This window comes from Rhea americana, unplaced genomic scaffold (assembly GCF_003343005.1).
Source record: "Rhea americana isolate MKP2758 unplaced genomic scaffold, rheAme1 scaffold_1, whole genome shotgun sequence".
Lineage (NCBI taxonomy): Eukaryota > Metazoa > Chordata > Aves > Rheiformes > Rheidae > Rhea > Rhea americana.
Genome location: NW_028185038.1, coordinates 11,752,141 through 11,763,472, shown reverse-complemented (window position 1 = coordinate 11,763,472; position 11,332 = coordinate 11,752,141). Strand labels below are relative to the sequence as shown.

Below are 11,332 nucleotides of genomic sequence, written 5' to 3'. Positions count from 1 at the left end.
CCTCATTCCAGAGTAAATCCAGCCACAATATTAAGGAGTAATTTGAGTAATAAAAAAGTTTCATTAAGCATAAATCAAAACACATTTTATGCCTGGAAGGCAGTTTGGGGCTTTCTTCTTCCTACCCCCCTTTTCCTGTACCCTTCATTACAATATAATCAATTAGGAATGAGCTTAAACCAAAGCTAGGATGCCAAGTGGCCTTGAACACTGAATAAAATGTGAAATGATAGGTGTGTATCCACAATCACTGAATGATTATGTGTATCTAGGAGAATTTTCATTAAGCCTGAATAAAATACATTTTCACCAAAAAAAGTAGGTTTCACATGATTAGAGTGGACCAACTTATTGCATTTTCACACTTGACTCAGTTGATTGGTAGTGGCTTTCTGTGTGTGATCCCTTAGCCTTTTCCACTTGCAAAGTAATGTGCTATAGTTTAATGCTCCTTCATAATGGTTTATGCTACAAAATTTAATTCACGTTTGCAGTTAGCTGGAATGTCACGGTCAGCAATCACAGTTCAGCCAGAAAGCAACAATGCATTAAGCTGTGATAAATTAATCACTTGGAAACTTGTGAACATGTCCTAAGGAACTTATGGTTGCCTCTTAACATAGCATTTTTTGCAGTCTATCATTTTAATGGTTTTATCTGCTCAGCACTCTCCCTTTTTTTTTTTTTTTTTTTTTTTTTTTTTGTAAACCCTGTTCTGGGTAGGCCCTTTCCGTTGGGTGAGGTGTTATACAGACAGATTTTCTTTCTTTTATTTTTTTTTTTATTTATTTAATAAGGAAAGTTGAGGAACAGAGGGAGATGAAGATACCCAAGGTTACATAGGATATCTATGTACGAAAAGGAAATATGCTGAATCCTGTGAATCTTAGGCTAGTTCATTAATTACTAGACAAGCCTTTCTCTCGGGTTGTTTTCACCCACCAGCTTTTAGGCATCTGGAGCAGGGAGGAGGGAGAGGAATATAATTACCGTTAGGAACAGAGAAGATAAGATTCAGATAAAGTGACAATTGGCTCAAACCTCATGGTCCTTCTAAGGTTTGAAAATATTTAGCATACTCCTTTTATATTTTTCATCCATCTCAGTGGCACTTCCTGATACTGACTGAGATGGAACAGTAAAAATAGTATGTGAAAAGCAATGTTTTTAATAAGTTTTTCCAAGCTTACCTTCTTTCTCTATATGTATATCTTTTTTTATTGATTATTGTTACTGAATTTCTGTAAACAAAAAAGGCAGTACAAACAAAGGATGCATCAATATAATAAATAGTTGAAGAGAAAGAGAGGAAGTACCAAATACAACCCCAGCAAAATCTTTTGGTTTTCCTGTTGTTCTTTCAAACATAAATTCTGACACTCATAGAAACATCAGAATCACTGCCAGGAAAAAGAGACAGATAGATAAAGAAAGAAAGAGATCACCTCTTTGAAATTTGGAAATCAGAAGAATGTCTCTTTGAAATATTCAAGTAAAGTCATACTTCATGATAAAATCCCTAAACCATTATGAAAATTAAGTTCACATCTGTATAATAAAATGGACTCTTTCTATTAAGTTGTGGTTTTAAAAATACATGGGTATATACAAGGTCTTTTAGAATTGCAGCTGGTATTGTGGGGTATTTGACAGCTGCATTTTAATCTGGTAAATCTGTCTTTTAGAATCAATACATAATAATCACAAGTAAAAGCTTGTGGCTGAAAGATCCTGGAAATTTTTTAGTCTACATGAAATGAGTTACTGCTATCTGTGTACCATCTAGAAACTTCAGCAATTCAATTAGCACTGACTGAAATGTAATTGATAATGTCAGCTCAAAGGCCACAAAACAAATGAGCCTTAAATCTGAACCATTCCATTATCTCCTGAATATCCTGGAAATGCTTGCTGACAGATAAATGTATTTGTTGGAAAGTGTATTGGAAAAATTACTGGAAGGGTATGAAATAAAGCTGGAATTAAAAATAGTGAATGTACTATAAGGTATAATGCTGCTCTGGTAGGAAGGTAAGCAAAATGACTGGAAAATATCTGTATTTCAAGATAGAATTACTTTTCTCTAGGTGTTTGTGACATAAGTGTCTATTTCAACTTGAAGATTGAAATACAATCCCGTGTTTCAGATTGGTTGCCCACATACAGGTGTGCAGTGCCATTTGAGACATCTTTGGATACTCTGCCCTGCCTCCAGCTGCCCCAGGAGTGCACAGGTCTCCCATACTGGACATCCCTTGGAAGACATCTCAGACATATCTCAAATGGCCCTCGGTGGCGGACAACTGAAATGACCTCATATACCCATGAATTTGGTTCTGCCTTTTACCTTCAAAGCTGGGCAAAGTGAATCTTGTCCTTCATGTCCTTATTTAGAATTGTTCTTTGATCAAGACCTCATCTCTTGTGGCTGTAATCTGAGAGTAAATACCAAGAATACACGAAAAAGAGAGGATCTCATTTCTAAAGTTGTGGAAATAGAACTTCTACTCAGCTTTAAAAATGAGGATTTAGAAACGAGAATGATAATAGTGCATGTGGACTTCAGCAATTTAACACATCTTACTGTACTTCACTGTAGAAAGTTACTGAAGAGGCTAATTTACACAAATCAAAAATCATTCTCTGAACATCTGCTTCAATGTGGCAAAATAAAAGGTAATTATATATTTAAACATGTTTCTGTAACTGTGGGACTTTGTGTACATTAAACACCTGCATCAGTGAAAGACTCGTAAAAATGGCCAATGAAAACTGGCTCTTCCATCAAATAATTTGGGTTAAGATCAGGCAAAAGGAAAAAAAAAAAAAATGTGTTTGCAGAGGTGCCTTTTAATCTCTGCATTTTTTTTAATACTTCAAAATTATACACACATGCTTATAAGCATTTGTGCTAAATAGTAAAAAAAGTACAGTTGAATAATGGATGATTCAAAGCACATCTTTGAAACCACAAGCGAGCTGCTTGAAGTTATTGTTTCTTGAAGAACCTTGGTAGGCCTAAATCAGAAACTTACCTTCAAATAAAATTGTAATATGTAAGACCATATGATCATAGCCTGGAACTAGCAAAGTATTTAGGTTCCCAACTGATACTGAGTTTATAAGATCTCTTTGAATCACAGGGTGTCACTGTTTTCTAATAATTTTAATGAGCACTGGGTCAGAATCCCAAAAAGGTGTGAGACCTAAGGTTCATTTTAGATGGAAATAAATATCCAAACTGTAACACGAAATTCATAAAGTGTGCCTTGTCTGTGAAGATGAGGTGATTAGATATCCTTAGGCTGACTGGCCTAGTCTCAAAATTCACATTTTTCTCATAGCCTTTAGTAGTCTCTCTATAATATCCTGTTTAATCTCAGATTTCATTTGGATTTTCCCTAGATTTTCCTCCACTGAGATCTTAACTGTAGAAGAGAGGCAAAAGGCCCAGCTTGGTGCTATTTCTATTATCTACACCCTGTCACACGAATCAGCGGGAGCATTTTCTTTGTCAGCTCACCCAAAAATGAGGATTGCTATGGAAGGAATTAGATGAAAATGGCACCTCTCTCTGCATTCAATAGCTTTTTAACTCATTACCTTATCTTAATGTGCATTTACATTGTCTTTTGCACTGCCTGTACCAACCAATAGAGTTGAATTAGTATAATGTATTGTCATAACGTATTGGCACGCTTCTGACTCTGAGCTAATACATCATGACTTTACATGAAGAAGGTATAGACATGCTCTTGATCACCTCAGCTTCCAGAGGTGCCTAAATCTTGTTGAAAGAGCTTAGTCTGTATGTAATGTCCTGCCACACATACATATGCAGATATGTTCCCATCTAGGATAAGCAGAGCATTTCAAAGACTAACCTCATTTGAAATTTTAAATTTCTACTTTCAACACTTGAAGAAGACATGTTTTGAGAGTGCTAAACACTCATAGATGCTGATTTAAACACAGACTTGATGAACTGTATCACTTTCTAATAAAGAGCTGTACATATGGTGCTCACCTCACTTGCCTAACTAGACGAAGGTATCACTGAAGGAGTGGTACGCCTAAGATCAGCTCCTTTTTTTTTGGCTGGAAGGATTCAAATACACAAAGTTTAATTCATATTAAAATGAATAACCTTAACAGTCATGATAATGAACCCAGTCTAAAAATTAATTTCAAGACCCAGTAAGGGTACATCAGTTTGCCTTCTACTGAAGATTCTGGGGGGTGGGAAGAGTATCAAACTTTCAGGATCACACAGACAGAAATCTAGACATCTAGTCATGCTTCTATGACTGAGGAGGTTTCTTTTGCTTAATCTAGATTTTTTTTTCAATCCAATAAATGAGACATTGCTTTTTGCAAGGTGCAGTCTCTCCAAGAAAGGTTGGAAAATGGTTCTGTCAGCCTTGTCTCTATGCTAATGCTCAGGATGTCTTTTTTGAACATCTAAAATCATCAAAATTGGTAAGAACACTGAGATCAGACCTGGGAAAGTCATTCTGCTGTCATACAGAAGTGAACCACTAAGGTTCCTTTCCTAAGTGAATCATACTTGCACATCCAATATAATTATGGATGCTATTGTGTGATGGTCTGTGAATTCAGGTATCTATCAGAAGGATACATTTAAGGGCTTAAGTTCAGCACATCTGCTGGATTTTTGCTTGAATCTGTCATAAGTCTGTGTTTGGACTATTCTTCCTGAGCTATCATGTCAAACTTAGACAATCAGACAAAGTGAGTAAGTAAGGACATAGAAAAATTAGGATCAAATCTTCAGCTAAAGCAAATTCAGAGGAACCAAAAAATGCATATGGTTAAGAATTTATCCTTTTCATAGAAAAATGTATAGCAGAAAATCCATTTGCACCATTATTGATGAGATGCATGTGCACATGATGTCTGGTGTGTTTCAGGAGACCATTGGATAAATTAATATCCAAAATTATGACTTATTCAGGCTCTTGACCAAAAAAGCACTTAAGCATCTGGGTATCTTTCATCACTGCTGTGAAAAAGAATACTCTTGTGATTCTGCACATGTTTAAATGACTTATTCTAGTTTTGTCAAAATATATCTTGTATAATTGATCGATTAAGCTCAATCTAATTGATCCAATTGTCTCGAATGTGCTCTGCATTTTTGTGTCCTATGCCATTCCACTGTTTTGTTTATTTTGCTCATTTATGGGAATGATTTCAAAGTGGCTTAGATATAATCAAAATGTTAGAATCTCCTACCTTCAAGATCTGGCAGAGCTTAAAACATAGGCCAATTTCATTGATCTGCCAAACAGTAGATTATCTGTGGCAGATAGATAGTATCCTGTTGCCATTACAAAACATTCCCTGCATGTGTGTGGCAAGAGATAATGCATTAGAGAAATAAACCTGCAAGAAAAAACAGTATATGTTTTCAAACACACTTTATATATTTGCACACACTCCTTTAGTAGTTGCACAACTTAGTCATTTTCTATGAATGACACTCGAAAATCTACTAATACACATCTACTTTTAAATGAGGATTTAATAATAAGATGAAGGCATGTTTCCTAATTGAGTCCAGCTTCAGGGAATATTAAAGGTCATCCAAGGTGCCAATCCACATAAGAATAAAAAACATATGTTAAATTTTTTTGAAATGGTAGTAGCTTCAGACAAAAGGTTTATCTCCACTCATTGCTCACTTAAGCAACTAATTGTTCTATATTTCCCTAATAACAGGGGACTAGATTTTTCTGACAAATATTAACTACAAGCTATATTGAATACTATACTGGTATTACAGATCACACATTTTAACACACATTTAAAGAGTCTAAATATGAACAGTGCCTTATAAAAATAAATGAGATCATAGGGTATATTTATATAGTTCCTCCTCTGGAGACAAACAGGAGATTAAGTAACTTAGTGAATGACAATGAAAAGTCAAAGCACTAGTAAACTCAGCCCTGCTGTAAAGACACCCAATTGCATTGGTGACCAAATCTGTTCTTGCCCAGAGGCATGTTTAAGCATGAGGGCTCCATCTTCATGCCACATTCATTACTTCTGTTTCACACTAAAACAGCTCCATTGCTTTCACTAAATGGAGCATGTAATTTTCTTAGTAAGTGCTTGACCATAAAAAACAAGCAAACACAGAACACAGTGTGAGGAACACAGCCTCCTACTCTGATTTGTACTTTTGATTTCATCAGCACTATTTCTGTCAATAATCACATTTAGAGCATGTTCAGTTTAATTCCCCAAAGCACCACATTTCTATGACTGAACAAACTAGTATTATCAAAACAGGGTCTTAACTTGGCTCCACAGTTATGCTGGCATAACACACATGACTGTGGTTCTTGAGAAAGTACAACAGGTGCATTGTATCATGGCTGGGAATCTAGGATCTATGAGCCCACTTTATTGGCTTGGACAGCAGTGCTGGAGATGTAAAGTTTTTGCTATTGAGACAAGTTCTTTGAGACCCTAGATCTACCTGAAATTTGTATCCTGGAGTTATAACACAGACTCAAGTCTTTCTCAGATTTTCAAAAAAGTGTGAGGACTCAGGACTGGAGAGCGCAGGTACCCAGGGATCCTAGAGTTCCTACAACTGCTCGATGCTGCAGGAAAGAGACCTTAATTGGCATGGCCCAAGTTCTCACCCCTCACCAGTCAACACTATCCTCTTGAGTACACTGAAGTTCTCAACTGGGTCATTTGCCTGAATTTCCTTTCCATGAAGATGAGGGCACAAATGAAAAGTTGGTTAACACCTAAGTTTCCTGGAGATAGAAATAGCTGTTAAATTCAATCAAAATTGCTAATCTAAAATTTACAAGTAGCTCAAACTAAGGTGAGGGATTTGTATGTGTGTATGTGCAACAGGCTTTAGTTTTAATAATTTTAAGCCAATTTTGCTGTAACCATATAACTTTCATTACAGAGCTTGATTCCATCAGTATCACAATTTATCACTAATTGACAGATCTTGCTATAACTATTATTCCCTGCTAACCACCAGGAATTTTTGAAAGTATGCCTATCTCTTTCCTTGTATCCAAGGAAGATTCATTAATCTTAAAAGCATCTGTATCAGATATACAGGGAGGAAATCCAGTGTCAGGAGGAGATGGTGTTGAACAGATTCCTTGAATTGACTGAATGTTTGCATCAAGCCTCCACACCCGACAAGGGGTTGCTGCAAAAGATGACTTTTTCTTCATTACTGAGGAACCATTTTTACATTCTCAAACAGATGTGAATGGAATTGGTATGGAAGTAATTGAGATTCCTCCATGCATTTTAGAAAGAGCTGGATGATAAATATGATCATGCAGCATGTATGACTAGTAATGGGTACAAATCACAAGATCTTGCTGAAAACAGTCCAAGTTGAATAAAGCTCAGCCTTAACTATCTCTACCTCTTTAAACAGACTCTTATGAGCTGGAACTGCTGTGTTTGCATCACTGATACATAAAAAAGCAGTCAAGACAAACAACTGTATTTGAATAGTTATATAAAGTGTATGCAAAATAATAATAAAAAAAAATCTCTGATGCTGCTAATCCTGAATTTAACTGAAACATCTGAAAAAAAGAACAAGAGGTAAGGTAGGAATCCATGGCAGAAAAAAAAAAGTGGATAAATACGCATTTAAATGTAGAAAGGGGTGGAAACATAAGGTTAATAAAGACTAAGTAAGGTTAATAAAGACTAAGTGATGCTCATTTCCCTCCCGTTCAGAATAAATAAAGCAACCATACTTTCTTTCCAGCAAATCAATCAAACTGCACCACAACTACAGTGACACTCTATTGTTTATTATGGCTTTCAGAATGAATGTAAAGTTATGAGTATTTTGCTTGGCACAACAAATTCTTCTCCTGAAATCCCACCAACTAGATCCCAAACCTTATATTTCTCTGTCAGAAGCCACTCCAAGTCATTATTATTCAGTTGAAGGGTCTTTCTGAAAGCCTTCCTACGCTTCTTATCTAAAAGATCTGCAGGGATGTTGTGCGGTTTTGGAGCATAAGGGAAGTGTTGCTTAGCCCCCTTGCTGTCTACACCCAGCAGCCACTAGCCTACTTAGAGGAAAGCTGGAATATTTCCCTCAATATCGGTCTTTTTCTGAGTTCAGAACAGATGGAAAGATCTGTAAGAATATCACTTGAAGTATACAAGTATTAATTAATATTAATGGCTTTTATACTATCTGGAAATAATGTGAGCTCTATTTTTCACCTCCTCTACTGCAGCCTACTGCATAAACAGGCTGCTCTGCAAGAGGCGAGCCAGCAGCTGAGAGAGGCAGGCTGGAGCAGTGATCTTGCTGACACAGGCTACAGTACCTTCACCAGACAGGCAGAGCACTTTCAGTGGCAGCAGCCAGGGTCAGCCAACAGTCCAACGATCATCAGATGAGTCTGCTCATCCGAGGTCAAGTCAGGAAGTCGAATCAGCAAGGCAAGGTCAGAATCAGCAAGGAAGGCACAGGTATACCCACAGAGAAGCTTAGGCGGAGAAGCTTAGGCTCATGTCCTTACTAGGACCAAGGGTCTAACTGAAATGCAGCTCTTCAACTGAGGGGTGAAGACCTCAGAAGAGTCTTTTCATCACTTCCTGACACGTTTAGCTGTGTTTGCAAAAGCCTGATCCAAGGTAACACAGCTCACACCAGAGATGACTTTGAACACAAGTCACTGAACTTTTAGGAGGGAGAGAAGAGGTTGCAGATCCTGCTGATGCACTCAGGACTTTGACATCTACTTGGTCACTAAGGTATTTACTCATGTTTAGAGATTTCCTTCTCAGAGTGGACAGCAGCTGTAAAAGCCTGTGTCTTCCTCAGAGTGGATGGAGGAACGTTGATCCTGCACATCTGTATCTCTACAAACTCTGTTGCAGGTTATTTTAAACCTTTTACATGTCCACAGCTATGGCATAGAGGGATTGAGATATGGCTCTGACCCATATTCTGACCACCTAATACTGCATTTAGGATGAGCTCAGGGATCTATTGCACTGTCAAAGAGACTCCCCTCATTTCCAGGAATGTAAGGTCATGTGGAGTTAGAGCAGAAAGGGAAGATCCATCATCAAATCACTTAACCTAAGTGATCCACTTACTGAGACCCGGTCAGGAATCATTTGTGATGGCAATGGATCTAGATTTCATTGCAAATTCCTAACTCAGTTTAAATAGGTGATGTGAATATGTCCTTGTGGAACCAGTCTGTGGGACCAGCTGCTCCAAGATGTTAATGTAAATATCAACATTCAAAAACTGATAGAATATTCACATAAATAGGAAACAAAAACTAGGCTGTTTCTGTTTTCACATTTTAGTGCTTTTATCTATACTCAGACAAATTAAATGAAGTTTGCCCAGTTATTACTTACCTAGCACAGAGATAAAATTTGTATTACCTGGTGTTTCTTTTTAAGTGGTCCGATACTAAATGTATGCTTATACCATCAGTATTGTTTTTGCACACGGTAGTCCTGCTCCTGATTTCTCTGCTCTGCTTCAGCCCTGTGTAGGGGCAAGCAGTACAGAAAGAGACTTAACAGTGTAATTGGTCTGCCACTAAAGCGTATTACCAGAAAATGATAGTAAAGATTAAGGAAAAGGACTGCATACACTAATGATGGCTAAGTGTTGAACTCCTGTTGTAGAGTTTGTGGGATAATGGATTCTGGCAGAGAAACCCATGGGATTTTGTGGGTTTTCTATAAAATTTAGCACAGCAGCAGTGGATGCAATTGCTTCACTTGAATGACTTTCCTTATGTCTTTAAATGGTATTTGGTATCATAGTATGTTTATTTCAACTACATTAATTGTAGCCAAACATTTCTGTTTGGTCACACTGGAAAATAAGATTGCTGAGAGTCTTCTCTTTGCTCATTTCCTTCTTCCAATTTCTTACTTGCTTTAGGCAAGTGATTTTCCAAGAATCTTTTCTATGAGTAAAGATACAATAATTCGTCCCAGAAAAAGCAATAACACCATCCAACAGTTTTGTCATTCATTGACAGTAATCAACATACACATATTTCCTCATGATTATGGCAGGTTCATTAGGGTCTGTGCATATATGCATTTTTAAATTCAGATCCTTCCAAGTATGACATGTTGTTTCAATGAAATGAAATTAGTCTTAAAAAAATGAAACATTGTAGCCTTTGGGGAAAGGCAATTGAACATTTTAGGGAAATTAAGCTTTATGGAGATCACCGTCTTTCCCCACTGATTACAGAACAGAAATGTTCATAATATAAAATTAGGAGATGTATACTAACAAAGGGGATATAAATTATTACATAGACAATAGTTAAATTCTTCTCTTATTATAACTGATTGTGAATTGTAATTCGTTTGAAGAGTGTTACCTTGGGATGTTACACCAGGAATTAATACAACTTTTTAGCAGAAAAGTTTCACCAGTTAAAAACAGAAAGAAAAAGTATGGAGTTTAGTCACTATGACTTAAAGTTTACAAAAGAATTTACAGAGATGCCTAAGCCCAAAACTAAAATTAAAAGTACCCTGGTCAGCAGCCACATCTTTGGCTGCTTTGACCAAAAAGCTCTAAAGGCTCTTAGGACCAGATTCATCTTGCCTCATTTTACACCTTTAACAGTCATTTGAGAAAGAAATATGTTTTTTGTAGACTCCTCATAGAGTTAATGAGAACAGGTAGAGAGACATGCAGAAGGAGAATTAGTTCTTTGCTACATTGAAGCCTGGATAGCTCAGTTGGGAGAGCATCAGACTTTTAATCTGAGGGTCCAGGGTTCAAGCCCCTGTTCAGGCAATAATCTTGCTGTTTACTCAATGCCTTCCCTGTTGCTTAACAAGTGATGTCCCCAATCCTGGGCAATAGCCGGTGGATCCTTAGCGCCATAAAAAGACTCTTTGGGGTAGAGGGACAGTGTTGTTCTCTACACACTGAAGGTCCTGGGTTCAAGCCCTGGTGGAACCAGTACCAGGAAATCTTTGGGAGGTTGCACTAGATGAGCTCCAGAGGTCCCTTCCAATTTTACTGAATCTGTGATGGAGAAGCCCTCTGGTGCACATACAGATTTAAAGCATCTCCTGAAGCTCACTCTCTATTACCTGTTGGTCAGTACCTCAGTCAGATAGCCACAGTGGGGTGGAAGGAATCCAGGCTCCAGAGTGCTTCTTCTGGCTGAACAGACATCTTCTCCAGTTTAAATGGTTCAGCAGCTGTGCCAGTTAGGAATTGTGTCTATGCTCTCTGGAAAGCAAGTGATTTGGATGCAGCTCCCTCTTCATTCTGGAAAATTAA

The 11,332-nt window shown here is 37.3% G+C and overlaps 1 non-coding gene across 1 annotated transcript; it reads left to right on the top strand.

Moving 5' to 3' along the window:
• The first annotated feature begins 10,764 nt into the window (after positions 1-10,764).
• On the top strand, positions 10,765-10,837 carry TRNAK-UUU (transfer RNA lysine (anticodon UUU)). The gene has a single exon. It is a non-coding gene; the product is annotated as a tRNA-Lys (tRNA).
• The last annotated feature ends 495 nt before the right edge of the window (positions 10,838-11,332 follow it).